This window comes from Carcharhinus amblyrhynchos, chromosome 17 (genome assembly GCF_965287045.1).
Source record: "Carcharhinus amblyrhynchos chromosome 17, sCarAmb.v2.hapA, whole genome shotgun sequence".
Lineage (NCBI taxonomy): Eukaryota > Metazoa > Chordata > Chondrichthyes > Carcharhiniformes > Carcharhinidae > Carcharhinus > Carcharhinus amblyrhynchos.
In genome coordinates, this window is record NC_137340.1 from 29,996,183 (window position 1) to 30,013,752 (window position 17,570).

Genomic DNA, 17,570 nt, shown 5'->3' on the forward strand with positions numbered 1-17,570 from the left:
AAATCCTGGAACTGCTCTGATGAGGAAGAGAACGTGGTGAAGGTTTGCGGGAACCTGGAGACTTTTCTTACACCTGTTTGTCTGAGCCCCCAAAGGGTTGAGTAAAATGTTAAGTTGAGGGGCCTACTCCCAGAGTGCACAAGTAAGATACTGTTAGTTACTTTGGAAGTTGTTTGTTCCTGTTACTCAAGTTCTGTTTGTTTAAAACCTCCTAGTCAGATGATTATGGGTAAAGGTCTCTGAATACTTGAAAATGAATAATGAATAACCTGAAATTATTCTGTTCTTGGTGGTATGACATCCTGCTTCGCTGATCCTGTGGATCAATCCCTGGTCTGCCTCTCAGTCCTCCTGATTGTAGTCAGTTGCTGGTGGTATACGAACACAATGACCAACACAGTAAAGACACATTGGGAATTTCTGCGAGTGTTTTGGAATATTACAGGGAGATCCCAGTCTTTCTATATAATTAGAACTTATCAGCATTCATATTTTAAGTGTTTCCCCCATGTAAATTTACTTCTTTTCATGTACCAGAGGTTCTGATCCCTTAATCATTTATTTACCAAGAGAATTCTCTTGGTGTATGCCAATATGTTACCTGCAAACAGTGAATGGTAAAATTGCCTTTTTTCCCTAGGGGAAATATCTGAACGCTTCAGCTGTTTCCTGGCAAAGACCAAAATTCATAAAGAATTAAAAAATCATCCTGAAGTAGTAAGAACATACGAGGGTGGAAGAGAAATAAAAAGCTTCAGATAGATGATCGTAATAATGTAGGAGACACAAAGTTGCAGTGTTGGTGGCTTAAGAAAAGCACTGGGAAGACAAATGTGGTCAACAGGATAGCCAGTAGTGGGGTTTGTTATTTGGAATGAAACACCTTGTCCTCACAATGCCAAAATAGCAAATTGTTGGGATCTAGTCTAACTTCATAATATACCTTGGGGTTACTGATCTGTATCCTAACATCAGGCTCACTCAATAAATTTTCAAAATTAGAACTTTTTTTTAATTAAACTCAAACTGTTCTTTTACAAAATTGAAAATTTTAACCATTTACAGATGGTTTAAAACAGCAAGTGAGCTAGAAGAGATGGTTCAGCAAATGCATGGGTGAAACCAAGGATGCGGAGTTTTGTGATTTGTAATTATTTATTAAAACCACATTTAAACCTCACTGAAACAGGAGTTCAAATATGCAAAATTCTAGTTTATTACTTCAAGTTAAACAAATTAGAAAAGTACATTGAAGTTACAAAATGGGGGAAAACTTTCATTAACCCATTTAGTGTAATTTTGAACATTGACAGCTTTTGCCTGGAAGTGAATTGCACAATTGAATAAGTTCCTCTCTCTTCTGTTCCAGTGATTTACATTTAATCTTTTATCTATGGCTTCTCATTTATAGACTGTTTATCACCATTGTATCTTCACTAAAGCTCTTGAGATTTAAAATCTTTATATAGGCCTCTCATTATCTAATTATATCCCAGACCTTGCTGTTAATGTGATGGTAAACAAAATAAATTGGAAAGAATGAATATACTTGGATTCATAGCTGATGAAAACTTTAACGTCAGGGGTTATTAAAAATGTATTATATACATTGTACCAGAGAATCTTGTTGCCAATGAAGGCAATGTTGTAGCTACACCTAATATTCTGTGATTCTGTCTTACTGTCAGGAGTGAAGTTCTTGAAACCTACCAGTTACACCAGACAACCTGCTGTCAAATTAGTGGTAATGTTATCTTGCCTAATACAAATGTCACAAGACACTTCAATATCAAGTATCTTGCAAAAAATTAGCCTGATTCCTACTCCTTTGTTCACTGTGAAACTTGACTGAATTTTCTAAATTTCCACTGAATTAATAGAAAATTCAAATATTAGTCATTCTTGAATCTACATTTTTTTTGTCTACTTGCAGGACATCTTCCAGTAAGGTCAGGCTAAAACATTAACAGATTGAGATAAGATTATGGGATATTAACAGGACAAAGTCTTTTTTTTTAATCTGAGTTAATTTACTTCTATGTACTGGCTATTTAAGAATGGACTAAAACAATTAGTTATGTATTTAAATTGTAGCGATCCTAAGACTTGGATCTCCTAATAGGAGACTCAACTGCTCTCCTACAAAAATGACTAGACTGGCAGTAGGATTCAGACTGTGTCCTAGCAGTATTAATTTCTCAGCTTCACACCAGAAATGAATACAAAGCATGCACATTTTCTGTATGAAATGAAGTCTTGTGACAAGCTGTTAAAATAGTAATCTTTTCCTGTTAGGCTATCTAGAGTATTTAAAGTAGCTTGCACCAGAAAAACATTTCAGTAGAAATCCGTATGAAATTTTTGTTTTACCCTATAAAAGTAAATGACTGGTGATGGTATGGAATTTTTGTTTCATGTCAACGTCTGAATATCATTTGATCTACTATTACATAGTGTTTGCATTTTATATTGGACAAGTGTTTGGAATGTCGACATAAATTTTGTTTTTAATTAGTCAAGCATCTCTAATTGGTATTTCAGGAAGCCATTGATTAGATAGCCAAATTAGACATCTAATTATAAGCTTTTCCCATCATACAAAAGAAGTAGTATCCATTAGGTAGTGATTTAAAAAGCAGGGATGCAGGAAGACATTTCACATTTCTGATTTTTCCCTGTTTTAAAAAAAGGAAAATGTAGCAGGCAGTCAGCAGATGCCATAGGATATATTCCTTCTACTCATGGATACTGTCAAATATGCATCTTCTCTTCTAAAGTGGCAACAGATCTGGGAGATGATTGCTTATTAGAATCAACCAGAGGCAATTATTTTAAAAATTGGATAAATTAGAATCCATGTAGAAATCATTGTGGATTTGACTACGAATGAGTGGAGAGGATGGTAATGAAAGTGCACTTTTGTGTCACTCGCTGGGAACTCTTTCTGCATTACTTGCCATAAGAAGTATCAAGGTCCACATTTCCCATTTAATTTTCCTATATTGCTATCACAATGCAATTGCATGACAAGACCACTGGATGGCTCTTTAGAACAGATTTTCAGCTGCTTCCCAGCTCATCATTCACTTGCCCTTGGCACTTCTTTATTGGTCAATATATTTTTTAAATAAACTGTTCAGATTAGAAGCAGGCTATTTTATTTTGTGTCTCTACTCCAGTGTGGCTCACCCAAATCCATCTCTCCCAATCAGCCTACTTTCTAGTTTTTTTCTTCCTCATGTACTTCTCAAATGCATCTATGATATTCACGTCAGCATTTTCCAAAGTTCTTTATTGGATTTATGAGTAATCATCTTATGTTTTGTCTCCATTTCTGGTAATAGACTGACCACCAATATTCATTACAAACCCACCAAGTCCCACAGCGGCATGGTGGCACAGTGGTTAGCACTGCTGTTTCACAGTGCCAGGTACCCAGGTTTGATTCCCGGCTTGAGTCACTGTGTGGATTTTGCACATTCTCCGTGTCAGCGTGGATTTATTCCGGGTGCTCTGGTTTCCTCCCACAGTCCAAAGATGTGCAGGGTAAGTGGATTGGTCATGCTAAATTGCCTCTTAGTGTCGGGGGACCAGCTAGCATAATTGCATGGAGTTATGGGATAGGGTCCAGGTGGGATTAGTTGGTGCAGACATGATAGACTGAATGGCCTCCTGCACTGTAGGATTTAATGATTCTATGAGTTACCTTGACTACAGCTCCTCACACCCAGCTTCCTGTAAGGACTCCCATTTTCCAAGTTTCCTCAGTTGCATCTGTTCTGATGATGTCAGAAGCACCATTTTTAAAGGTGACATGTCTGTTTTATTCCTTAACCAAGGCTTCCTTGGTTAACTGTGGTTGACTGAACAGTCAACTGGTTTGCACCCATTTCCCATAAGCCTGCTCTTGCCCCTTCCCCTTGCTCCCAGAACCAGAATAGGGTTCCCCCTTGTCCTTACTTTGCACCTCATTAGTCTTCCTATTCCAAGGATCATCCTCAGCCATTTCTCCCATATCCAGCACGATGTTGCTATGAAACACATCTTCCCCTCATCTGCCCCCAGTCAGCACTTTGGATGCACCTTTCACTATGTGATACCCTGTTAAAAATTGGGGAAAATTAACATTAAAAATGTCAAAATAGGAAGTTGCTTAAAGGCAGACAGCTGGAGAAATGATAAGATGCGAATTAGCCTATCGGGAAATGGGAAATAATTATTTTACATATATGACTGGAGAAAACAATGGGGTTATAAAAGTGGTCACTTCAAAGTGGAGATAAGGAAATTCACACATACCTGTCAAAAGCCAACACCACAGAGGGATAGAGTCAAAGGAAAAGATCAGATATAACTGTAGAACCCCAACAAAGTCAAACAGAAAAAAAGTAGAGATAGCTAACATCAGATACGCTGACAGCTGCAGCTATAGTCTACTGAGAGAAGCAGCCAATTCCTTCCGCTTAATTGAAACAGAAGACCATTTCCCAGGTTTGGCCACCTTTACTTGGTTATGGTAATTACTTACTGAATTCACCATGTACCATGTACAGTACTTAATATTAGATGATGATTTGAAAAAGGGATGTCTGAGTTCAAGTAAAACATAGGCAGTTTTAGGGACAAAGGGATAATTTCATGTAAAATTGTGTATAGCCATCAGTATCCTTAAACATAATAGAGTATTATAGTCCTTGTCATGTGTTTCTGTTTTTCTTTTAGGTTAAAAAAAACTTTATTAATTGTTCAAACAATGACTGGACTATTTCCTCACAGGGTTGCACATCATTCCCCATGTAATGCCAAAAAAACATACACCACTATGAACTGGTGTTCAAGTTAACCTTCTGGGTTTTGGGATACCCTCACATTTTAAAATGTGTGATTTGTAACAATCCTGGTTCACTCCCCATCCCCTCAGCACCTTCTCTTGTAATTGCAGAAGGTGTAACACCTGCCCTTTACCTTCTAACATTCAAGGTCCCTAACACTTCTTTCAGGTTAAGCAGCATGTCATTTGCACTTCCTTCAATTCAGTCTATTTGTCACTCCCAATGTGGTCCCCTCTAAATTGGGAAGATTAATCGCAGACTTGGTGCTTTGCAGAACATCTTTGCTCAGTCCACAAGCATGACCCCAATCTTCTGTTGGCGGCATGGTAACACAGCGGTTAGCACTGCTGCTTCACAGCTCCAGAGACCTGGGTTCAATTTCCGGTTTGGATCACTGTGTGGAGTTTGCACATTCTCCTTGTGACTGCATGGGTTTCCTCTGGGTGCTGTGGTTTCCTCCCACAGTCCAAAGATGTTCAGGTTAGGTTGATTAGCCATGTTAAAATTGCCCCTCAGTGTCCTGAGATGTGTAGGTAAATAGGTAGGAATATGGGGGTAGGGCCTGGGTAGGATTGTGGTCGGTGCAGGCTAAATGGCCTCTTTCTGCACTGTAGGGGTTCTAAGATTCTGTAGCATGCCATTTTAATTTCACACCTTACACTCATGCCTGCACGTCTATTTTGACCTGCTGCAATGCTCAAGTGAAGCCAAGATGCAAGCTGGAGGAGCGCTATCTCATCTTCCAGTTAGGCACGTAGCAGCCTTCAGGATTCCATGTTGAGTTTGGTAGCTTTAGATTATGACTTTTCTCCTCCATCTTAAATACTTTAAAAAAAACATACACATTGCTTCAATGCAAGTACTGCCCCCCACCCCCTCCGCGGTTTACAATCTGTCTTATTCTAGACATTCCTACATTTTTTCCTTAAAGTTGCTGCATTTTGCTGCAATCTTACAGCTACGCTTTAAAATCTAACTTAGCTTTCAGCTAAGATCAAGTGGAGACCAGGCCCAAAATGATGTGCAATGCCTTATCTTGTCAGCTTGGGATCTTGTTTTTCTCTCATGGGGACCTTGAATTGGATTCAATTCGAACTCGGTTTTTGGAGCAAAGAATCGATTTGGGTCTTTCCAGGCCATTCTGAGCATTGGCTTTGTAACTTTTAAGGATGGAGTAAAAAATATAAAATAAAGATTGTTTTGTCTCCTTACAGATGCTGCCATTTGCTGAGTTTTTACAGAATCCTCTGTTACTTAGTTTGTTTCCCCACAAGTGGAAACATCCTTTTCTTTATTCTACAGGTTACTGAGGGCTGAGGATCTGGCCTTTTAATGAATGCCTCTGGAACTCCATTTACTACTTATCCTTCCATTTTTTTTTCATCGTTATGGTTAGCTTAATTTTCTCAATGTGCTAAGCTACGTGCTGCTAAATGTACTGGACCTCTGCACAATTAACATAAGTGTGTGCAGCAATTCATCAGGTCATATTGAGTAGAAGTAACATGAAGACGTTGGTCCCTATTCAAGTGATGCTTTAGCATGGTATTGCTGTTCAGAACTAACTGCTGCCAATGTCTCAGAAACCTGAATCCATCCCTCCCATATTACCTCTCCAGCCAAGTATTTTATTACTTTAGCACGATCATAATACTGGGCACTGAGAATACCACCTCCAAAGCCTTTTATAATTTAAGCTGTTTTTTAATTACTAAAATTTCCTTTTACAGAGAATGTACTTCGTTTGTTATGAATGCCAATGATTCCAACAGAGACTATATTCTAACTTTCCCACTACTTTCCTAAAACATTTGCTTAGGATAGCCCTCACACTGGCCCAAGGGAGGCAGCAGACCCATTAAATATATTTATTAGTTAAACTTACATTAACACTGCAAAGACGTTACTATAAAAAACCTCTAGTCGCCACACTCTGGCATCTTTGAGTAAGCATACTGAGGGAGAGTTTAGCGTGGTAAAGGCACCTAACCAGCATATTTTTCAGACTGTAGGAGGAAACCCACACAGGGTGAGACCGTGCAGACTCCGCACAGTGACCCAAGAAGGGAATCAAACCCAGACCCCTGGCACTGTTAAGGAGGCAGTGCTAACCATTGTGCTGTCTATGAAACTAGGGCAACAGAGCGGTAAAAGTATCTTCAACCCTCACCACATTTTAGGAGCTGGTTGAGTGAGGCTACGTGAGTAAAGTTACGCCCGTGAGTCTGGGTGCAGCAGATCCAATAATCCAACCCCTCTATTCGGCTGTGCAGGAAATACGCTCTTCCTTTATGGTATTTCACCCCGCCTAAAGTCTGCTCCAAGGTGATGGAAAGGCTCTATCTATCACCAGCCAGGCACTGCCACCAAGCAGCTTGCTGGACCCTATTGGCGCTGTGGTTTCTAGGGTGACAGTTTCCGTGGGGACTCGTTAAGCCGTCGCACTGATTCCTCCCTCCCCGAACTCTGACCCCCCCCCCCCCCACTTCAGCTTTTGTTCGGTCGCTGGCTTCAATCTTCCAGCGAGAGGATTCGCTCGGCGGAAAAAAAACACAATAGAATTTAAATGTGCAATTCCGTTAAAATACCTGGCCGTCGATGATGCAGCCGGTCGCGTTCAAAAGGCCGTCTGCATCTCCGCCAGCCCGGCCGGGATGTCACTTTGTTGAAAAGGTGTTTTCCACATAGACGTCAGTTAACAGGTAAGTGAACGGCTAGGATTAAAAACTGTGTGTATATGGAAACGCTCGGCAGTTGGTGTTTTAAAGGCGATGTTTTTTTTTAATTGGAAGTTCGGGGTGGGCCGCGCGACGCGACGGTTTAACGGTTCCCGCAACCCCACCCCCCCCCCCCCCCCGGCAGTGGCTCCTGTAACAAGGCCTCGGCTTCTTTCTCATCTTAATCCTTTTAGGGACTCCGGGGCTTTAAAATTTTTACTCCCCCACCTTCCCTATTCCCATCTTCAAACCCATAACATGGCTCGGGTGCAACCCAACCTGCTGCTCGGAGGGCTGGCCGCTGATTGATAGCTCGGCTCGCCCCATAGGAGCCGGCAGCTGGCCCCACTGACCAATCGGCGTCGGCTACCAGGACACGAGCGGGGGGGGGTCGGGCGGCGGGTTCAGGTCCCGCCCCCTTTCCCAGCAGGTTAGTTTGAGTAGTGGGTGCTTTTCGTTCGCTGGGAAGCAGGTCACTGATTTTTGTCAGCTTACAGCTAAGGCTCGCCAGCAGTCAACCGTGTAACTAATCGCCCTACATCGAAAATTAAACAAATTGTAGCGGGGATAGAAATGGTGGAATATTTTCTGCGAAACAACTAGGAAATTGGAATTTCATCCTTATAAGGATGATCCCTTTGAGTTAAAGTTTGGTTTCTTAGATTTAAAAAAAACCCCTCTATTTTCACAGTAATTCAGAATTGATTACAGTTCATTTACTAGCCTAAGAGGGCTAGTGAATGTCACTAGACCCATTTCTGGGATGAGAAGATTGTTATCAAATTAAAATAACTGGGGGGGGGGGGGGGGCGGTGTTGGTGGTGATTTTAATGAATCATACAAAATCCTGAAGGAGCATGACAGGGTAGGTGCTGGAAGGATTTAATTCTTCCCTGTTGGGATGCCTAAAACCAGGGGACAGTCTCAGAATAAGGGATGAGACAAGGAGAAATGTTCCCACTCAAGTTGTGGATTCTTGGAAATCTATGGCCCAGAGAGCTGTAGATGCTCAATCATCGAGTGTACATGAGACCGAGACAGATTTTTGGATATGAAGGGAGCTGAGGGATATCAGAATAGTACATGAAGGTGGAAATGAATTAGAAGATCAGCCATGATCACATTCAGGAGTAGAGCAAGTTCAAGGAGCAAAATTACCTACATCTGTTTCTGACATTATATCCTGTGGTCACTTAACAGACTGTCTCCGTGAAGAAATATAGCTTCAGCTTAGCAGCAATAAGGAGATATAGAAGATTTTTTATTGAGATAGAGACAGAATGTTAGGAAGTAAAATTTAAATAAGGATATATACAGACCCTGTCCTTAAAGTCTGCCATCTGACTTGAGCAGCAAAACAGACTATCTGTTTGTCACTGTTATCTTGGCACAGATTTTCCTGTTAACCCATCTGTGGCATAGGAATGGTGAAAACAAAGGAAATCATAAAAGAAGTGATGTGCGCCAATTATTTTCCCCTATGTTTTCTTTAGACCTCTGTTCCACAGTTGCCCCAGTTGACAATACTTAGTTATTTATCATTGTTTTGACTTCCTATCGAAATCTCTGCCAAATCACCACTCAAGTAGGTTTTCACACTTCTGTCTCTTGGACAAAAATAATGCTGCTCCTGACCTACTAGCAGTGTGATGAATAACACTAAAAGGTGATCCTGTATCTCCAGGACAATCCCCAAATGAATTAATGTGTCCTCAGTAAAACATTGTCCCAGAAGAATCTTTGGTTCATAAAACCCATTGACGAAAACACTAATCTAGCTTCTTGTGTTGGAATATGTAAGTGCGTTATAGCATAGAGCATGCAATGTGAATCACCTTGGATATAGATGTCAACCAACTGTTTAAATAAAAAATTGGGTGTGGTGGCATAGTGATAATTGTCATTGGACTAATAGCTCAGAGGCTCAAGCTAATGTCCTGGGAACACATTCAATCCCAACACAGCAGCAGATGGAGTTTACATTCATTCAATGAATTTGGAATTGAAAGGTAGCCTCAATATTGGTGACCATAACAACTTCATTGATTGATTGTTGTAGAAACCCATTTGATTCACTATGTCCTTTAGGAAGGAAATCTGCCAATGATCTGGCCTACACATGACTCCAAAGCCACAGTTGGCTCTTAATTACCCTCTGAAATGGCCTAGGAAGCCATTCTGTAAAACGGTATTTGGGGATGGGCAAAAATGTTGATCTTGCCAGAGATGCCCACATTCTATGAATGAGAAAAGAAAAATTATGATTTACTAAAACTTTGTACAGCACGAGTGCAATTGCAACAGCCATTATGCTGATTAAATGTCTTAAAACATGAACACATCATTTAAGATTCAGTGAAAATGATTGACAAAAAAGTGAAATTGCTGCTATAACAACATATTTTAAGTGGAATTTCCATATCTATGACCAAAAACATCTGTATTATGCTAAAGATGATGTGGAGATGCCGGCGTTGGACTGGGGTAAACACAGTAAGAAGTTTGACAACACCAGGTTTAAGTCCAACCGATTTATTTGATAGTGAACTCACTACTATACTACTCACTACTTTATCAAATAAATCGGTTGGACTTAAACTTGGTGTTGTCAGACTTCTTACTGTGTTTATGTTAAATATACCAGTCGGCATTTTTCATTTTGAATGGAGGTAGATCATCTACAAAAGTTGGGAAAGGTACACTTGTAACACATGCTAGTTCAAGTTCTGATACCAATTTCTTTGATTCTTTTTGAAAAGTTATACTAACACAGTCTAGGTCATATGGACAATGGTTATGAGAAACTGACATTCCTGAACAATTATTGCATTACTTCTAAAGTGTCGAAATACGCTTCAATAATATGATGTATATGCACATTTACTTTGCATTTTTATGTGCAACTGTTACAGATAGGCTGTGAAAAGAAAACTTGCTTTGCAACCTGCATTTTCCACTCTGGCTACTTTAATGTATACCTTGGATTTGCTTTTGAAAATACAGTCACTTGTTATTCACTAAATGATGCTGAAAATAATTTTTCAGTGTCTTAAAGAATTTGTTTCCTTTCAAAGTGCAAGGAACAACATTCTCTGAACCAATGTCATAGCACAGAAAGCTGTTTTCATTTCAACTAAGTATCTGGAGCATAAGAACATAAGAAATAGGAGCAGGAGTAGGCCATCTAGCCCTTCGAGCCTGCCCCGCCATTCAATAAGATCATGGCTGATCTGAAGTGGATCGGTTCCACTTTCCCACTTTCTCCCCATGAGCCTTAATTCCCCTGTCTATCAGAAACCTATCTACCCGTGACTTAAATATATTCAGCGAGGTAGCCTCCGCCACTTCAACGGGCAGAGAATTCCAGAGATTCACCACCCATTGAGTGAAGAAGTTCCTCCTCAACTCCGATCTAAACTGCCCCCCCACTTACCTTGAGGCTGTGTCCACTAGTCCTGCTATCCTTTCTAAGTGGGAAGAATCTCTCTACCTATTCTGCACAAGCAAGAATATTGTGATATTTTAAGTAAAACAAAATCCGTAAAACACCAGAGTCAGTTTGGCTAACAGCTGTACAATTATTATCCTTTATCAGACTTAAGGCTTAAAGTAGCTTCAGAGAACATCATTTGATGATCAGTTTGTAAAAATTTGCTTCTTAAAAAAAAAGATTGAATAAACCTTACAGAAAGTTATTTTTTAATTGAAGCTGAATCAATTTGTGCAACTTCTACAGGTTTACATTTTACTCTGGTTCTGTTTTGTGTTTTTTTTTTAAAGTCATTATGAAGAAAAGTAGGGAGAACCAATATCATTTATTTTCAAACAAAATGTTCTTCAATAGTCATTGACTATGCCATTTCTGATTCACCAACATCCTTGCTGTAGCATTATAAGATTAGGTTTCCAGTAAATTTTGGTGACAGTTTTCCAGCAGTTGTGACATGTGCCCTTCATCACCGAAATTGACAATATAAGAATGTTTGGGGCAGCTATCTTGCATCAGCGATCCACAGCACAGGCTGTTGCTGATAACATGACAACTAGCTAAACTGCATTCTCCTAACAGAATCTATTCTTGGCATGTGGATGAATTATAAATATCTTATGATTCACTCTTGCTATTTGTGCGTAAAAATTGGAATCGATTGCATCTGTTTTGGGGTGCTACAAGTTATATTTCTTCCAAAATGCTTAGCTGCACTGCAATTGGGAATGTGCTTCATAGTAATCAAAAACACTAGCAACATTTTAGATGCATGTTTGCTTGGCTGTGCATCAATCTTAAAGGGACAATGCAGTTCAACAAGCCACACACAGTAAACAGAAATTGTCTATGTATGCCTTTAAAGCTTCAAATTGGGACCTGACACTTTCACACTTTTAGGGCAAATCACACTAGACCCTGTGGCATCAGTGTGTGCCCAGTAAGGGCCACCAGAAATATTCAGAGCAGACAGACCATGACATTAATCAGCAGACAAAACTGATTAACATACTTGTGCCGTTTTGGAGTTCAATGCTGCAGCTAATGTCCTTTTTAATCCTCACACAGCTCAATATGTATCTAACACCTAGAAGGATGGACCCTTACATCAGCGCTATTTAAAGAGAACACCAATTACTTAAAAGTTAGGAATAAAAACAGAAAAAAACATTAACTCTGTTTTTCTCTCCATAGATACTGGCAGACTTGTTGAGTGTTTCCAGCATTTTCTGTTTTTATTTCAGATTTCCAGCATCAGCAATATTTTGCTTACATGTTGCATGTAAATTAAGTGCTGGTTAATTGCTTCTGGTTGTTCCTTGGACTCCATAGGTGTTTGCTACTTTGTACAACTTCAAATAACTATACAAACTTGCAGAGACTAAAATGGCAGGACCTGAAAGAGTTTTTATTGACTTCAGGACTTCTTCATTAATCTGTTGTTCCCAGAGACGAGTACACAAGCACGCATTCCACTGGGATAAAGCATGACTTGGAGAATAAACAGAGGTCACATAGCATGAGAAGCTGCAGAGAGAGGAATGGGGAGAAGAACTGTTAGCAGAAGGCTGCATCCACTCAGGATGTGTGTGGAGCAATTATGCCAATGAACCTCTGAGAAAAAACAGTCTGTGAGATCTCTGTGCTTCAGTAAGGATGTCTTCACAGAAATCTGCCATAACTGCAGCCCCAGAGCATGACAGGACTGTGTTGTCAAGTCTGTAAAGGTGACTGTGACAATGAACTCTGTGCTTCTGGCTTCCTGCAGACAGATCCATAAGTTGTAAACACAGCACTTCGCAGGCAGTGCATGAAAACCCTGAACTGAGCATCAGCTAGTAGGTGACCACAAACCGTGAATCATGTAGGTACATTGACAGTCATGATGAACTTGTTATGTAGCAATGTAGCAGATCACTGAAAGGTAGCTACTAGGCAACGAGGTTTATCTGCTGGCTACATGGCTGATGACTTTGGCACATGTATGCAGAACACAGAAAATGAACACCTCTATGCCACATGAAATATGATAAAACTGTAATATTGTAATGAAACAATGTTTCTGTGCTAGTGTCCTGCAATATTTGGCATAACATGTCCAAGATGTGTTGTGGTTTGCTGCATTTTGCAAACTGTCATGACAGGCCTGATATGACCCTTACCAGCAGCTATATGGCAAGTAGCTGAGAAGGATGAAGGGAGAGGGAAACCGAGACAGTGTTTTGTGGCTGGCCTCTCCATAAAAAATACTTAGTTTTTTTTTATTTGTTCATGTATGTGGACATTTATTCCCCATCTCTAATTGCCCTTAAGAGGGTAGTTAAGAGTCAACCGCATTGCTGTAGATCTTGCAAAAGGTCGAGGGACATGGAGTTGGGGGTAGGGTGTTAGCGTGGATAGAGGATTGGTTGTCAAATAGGAGGCAGAGAGTGGGGGTCAACGGGTGCTATTCGGATTGGCGGATGGTGACTAGTGGAGTGCCCCAGGGGTCGGTGCTGGGGCCTCAGCTTTTTACCATTTATATAGATGATCTGGAGGAGGGAACCGAGTGTAGGGTGTCGAAATTTGCTGATGACACCAAGATTGGGGGAACGGCAAATTGTGCGGAGGGTGTGGAGAGTCTGCAGAAGGATCTAGATAGGCTGGGCGAATGGGCCAGGAAATGGCAAATGGAATTTAATGTTGGCAAGTGTGAGGTGGTCCACTTTGGTAGGAAGAATGGTAGGAAGGACTATTACTTACGGGACGAAAAACTGCAGCAGGCGACGGTGCAGAGGGACCTCGGGGTCCTTGTGCATGAGTCGCAAAAACCCAGCTAGCAGGTGGTCAGGAAGGCGAATGGGACGCTGGCCTTCATATCGAGGGGGATTGAATATAAAAGTAGGGAGGTCTTGCTGCAGCTGTATAGGGCATTGGTGAGGCCGCAGCTGGAGTACTGTGTGCAGTTTTGGGCGCCGCACCTGCACAAAGATATTTTGGCCTTGGAGGGAGTGCAGAGGAGGTTTACTAGGCTGATACCAGAGTTGAGGGGGTTGAGCTATGAGGAGAGGCTGAATAAACTGGGCTTGTACTCGTTAGAGTTTAGAAGAATGAGGGGAGATCTCATTGAGACGTATAAGATGATGAATGGGATGGATAGGATAGAGGTGGAGAGACTCTTCCCGCTCAAAAAAGACAGTAGGACTAGGGGGCACAGCCTCAAGATAAAAGGGGGGCGGTTTAGAACGGAGTTGAGGAGGAACTTCTTCACTCAAAGGGTGGTGAATCTCTGGAATTCTCTGCCCGTTGAAGTGGTGGAGGCTGCCTCGCTAAATATTTTTAAGACGCGGGTTGATGGGTTTTTGATAAGAGAGGGGATTAAGGGTTATGGGGAGAGGGCGGGAAAGTGGAACTGAGCAGCGACAGATCAGCCATGATCTTACTGAATGGCGGGGCAGGCTCGAAGGGCTAGATGGCCTACTTCTGCTCCTATTTCTTATGTTCTTATGAAGTCATGTGTAGGCCAGATTTCCTCTGCAAAAGGACATTAATGAATCAGGTGGGATTTTCACGGTCATCGTTGGACTGTTAATTCCATATTTTTAATTAAATTTAAATTCCACCATCAGCCATGGCGAGATGCATCCAGATCTTTGGATTACTAGTCATGACGATACTGCTACACCATCAACTCCCCTAGTCTGACACTATACTAGTAAGCACAACAACAATTTATTTATGTAGCACTTTTAATGTAATAAAACACCTTAAGGTGCTTTACAGCAGTGTTGTAAAGAAAAATCTATCATCTAGCCATATAGGAGATATTAAGGCAGATGACTAAAAACTTGGTGAAAGGGAAGTTTCACTAATGTCTTAAATGGAGGAAAGAGAAGGAGAGAGATTTAGGGAAGGAATTCAAGAGCTTTGGACCTTAACAGCTAATAGGACAACCAACAGTGTTAGAGCCATTAAAAACAAAGGCTGTTTAAAAGGATTTATTAGAGGACCACTGAAAATTCAGAGGATTGTGAGGCTAAAGGAGATTACTAAGAAGATGGTTGAGGCCATGGAGGGATTTGAAAAGGATGATTAAATTTTAAAATCAAAGCATTGTTTAATCAAGAGCCAGTGACTCAATGAGCACAGAAGTGATGAATGTACAGGAATACAGGACATAGGTAGCAATGGTTCCGATGATCTTAAGATTACGAAGGGTAGACTACTAAGAGTAACATTCTCTCTAAGGACCCCAAAAATTCCTGTGTAGGTCACACATGAGTCAGCTTCTTTACTATCCGCGTGCGCACGGCCACATAAAAAAAGTTTAAAAGGACCCAGGAACAACAAGAAAAAAAATCGGAAAAAGTATGGTCAGTCAAGAATGTGTTGGATTAATTGAATCTAAAACAAATAAAATCAGGGTTTTACCAGCAGAAGAGCTGTGATAGGAGCAGAATTGGGCAGTATTACAGAGGTAGAAATGGATGTTCTTAGTGATAATGTGGATAGCTATTGATGAAATACAACACTAATATTGTAAACAGTTTGGCTCAGCTTGTAAATGGTTGTGAGAGAGAGATGGAATTGGTGGCTTCGGAACAGTTTGTAGCAGGGACCGGAGGTAATAGTTTCAGTTTTCCCAATATTTTGTTGGAGGAAACTTCTGTTCATCCAGCATTAGATGTTGTGTTTATGGTGTTGAACTGTTTGACAATTTAAAGGCAGTGGAGAGATTGAGAGAGGTGTTGGTGAGAAACTGATGCCATGTTTTTGGATGTTGTTATTGAGGGGAAGCATGTAGAAAAGTAATAGGAGAGGTCAAAGATAGGCCCTGGCGACACCAGAAGTAACGGTGTGGGAATGGGAAGAGAAGCCATTGCAAGTGATTCTCTGGCTACACTTCAATTGATAAGAATGGGCAAGGGCAGTCCAGCCAGTTGGATGACAATATTGAGATGTTGGAGGAGGATATTGTGGTCTGTCCGTATGGTTCTCCCCATATCTGCGTGGGTATCCTCCAGGTGCTGCGTTTTTCCCCCCACAGTCCAAAGATATGCGGGTTAGGTGGATTGGCCATGCTAAAATTGCCCCTTAATGTCAGGGAGACTAGCTAGGGTAAATGCATGAGATCATGGGAATAGGGCCTGGGTGAAATTGTGGTTGGTGCAGACTCGATGGGCTGAATGGCCTCCTTCTGCGCTGTAGGATTCAATGAGTTTCTATGGCTATGGCGATATTGAGAAGGATGAAGAGTTGCTGCACTGGGTATGGTTTGTGACTTTGACAACAGCCATGCCAACAGTCCCACAGCTTGTTTTCCCTCTGTCACTGACCATCACCCCTTGGCTCCAATACAAAAATAAAGCCACCATAAGGGATGTATTCCAAATCAAATACATAAATTAATTTAGGCTGCATTTCTTACAAAAGTCAATAATCACACTTGTGTATTTGCTTAGTGTCTACTTCCATGTTCTTTGACTGTTCTCATACTTCATGCAGTGCTATCCTATTAGCTGCAGCATGGTTGGTGGAAAACTGCTGCTGACTTTCACTGGAGGAAATGTCCTTGGAAGATGACTTGAGCAGCTTTGGCCCTAGAAGGCCTGGTTACAGGCTATTCAGCAGGCTGAGTGCTACCAAGGTCACTGGTGGAATAGCAGGTGTGGGAGGACAAATGATGTGTTCTAAGAGAGGACTACAGGTTTATGCTTTGTGGCGCTATTGCACCTCCTCTGGAGCAGCACTGCAGAAATTTTAGGAATATGTTATTATATTATACACTATGGAAAGGATGTGATTGCACTACAAGGGTGCAGAGGGGATTCACTGGTTCGTTGCTGGGCTAGAGCGTTTCAGCTAAGAATAGAGGCTGGTTAGGCTGAGGTTGTTCTCTTCAGAGTAGAGAAGGCTGAGAGAGGATCTGATTGAGGTAAACAGAATTATGACAGTCATAGGGTAGATAAGAAAAACATTTCCCCTCAGTAGAGGGGTCAATAACCAGGGGACATAGATTTATGCTAAGGGGCAGGAAATTGGGGATTTGAGGAAAAGTCTTTTCACTTAGAGGATAGTGGATTTTGACTCCAAACAGCCTTGCAGTTGCTGGAATGTTGCTGACAATCCCTCCTGTAACCCCTGGCTCTGCTGCATCTCCAGCAGCTTTGGGAGAATTGATCTCAGCGGCTCGGCAACTGCCTGGAGCCAGCTGTTTCCTTGGCTTCAGGAGACTTCTGCCTGCCGAACCCTCCACCTGATATACATCAATGGCTGTGTGGTGCACACCAGAAAAAGTGCTCCAGAAGCCTCACCACTAACATAGTGACCATTTTTGTGGTGGTGGATGGTGTATAGATGCCTGTGTTGAATGTTGGGTGCTTTCCTATGAGCCTTCCCCTAAGGTATCAAAAGGGGGTGGGTTGGGAGGTTCCAATTCCTGACAGCCAGACCTCACTGGGGACATCTCCTGCAAAATGAGACACGTGGTTCAGTGCAATGGAAGCACAAGTATCTGGGTAGATAGCAACTTACTTGAGATAGGTTGTATGAATG

General features: G+C 41.3%; 1 protein-coding gene across 1 annotated transcript in view; it reads left to right on the plus strand.

Moving 5' to 3' along the window:
- Positions 1–7,345: 7,345 nt before the first annotated feature.
- The window catches only part of LOC145354408 (zinc finger protein Pegasus-like), a 35,450-nt gene continuing 25,225 nt past the window's right edge, over positions 7,346–17,570 (plus strand). The window contains exon 1 of the mRNA XM_080205688.1: positions 7,346–7,534. The gene's annotated coding sequence lies outside the window, so the exon portion shown is untranslated. The remainder of the gene's footprint in view (positions 7,535–17,570) is intronic.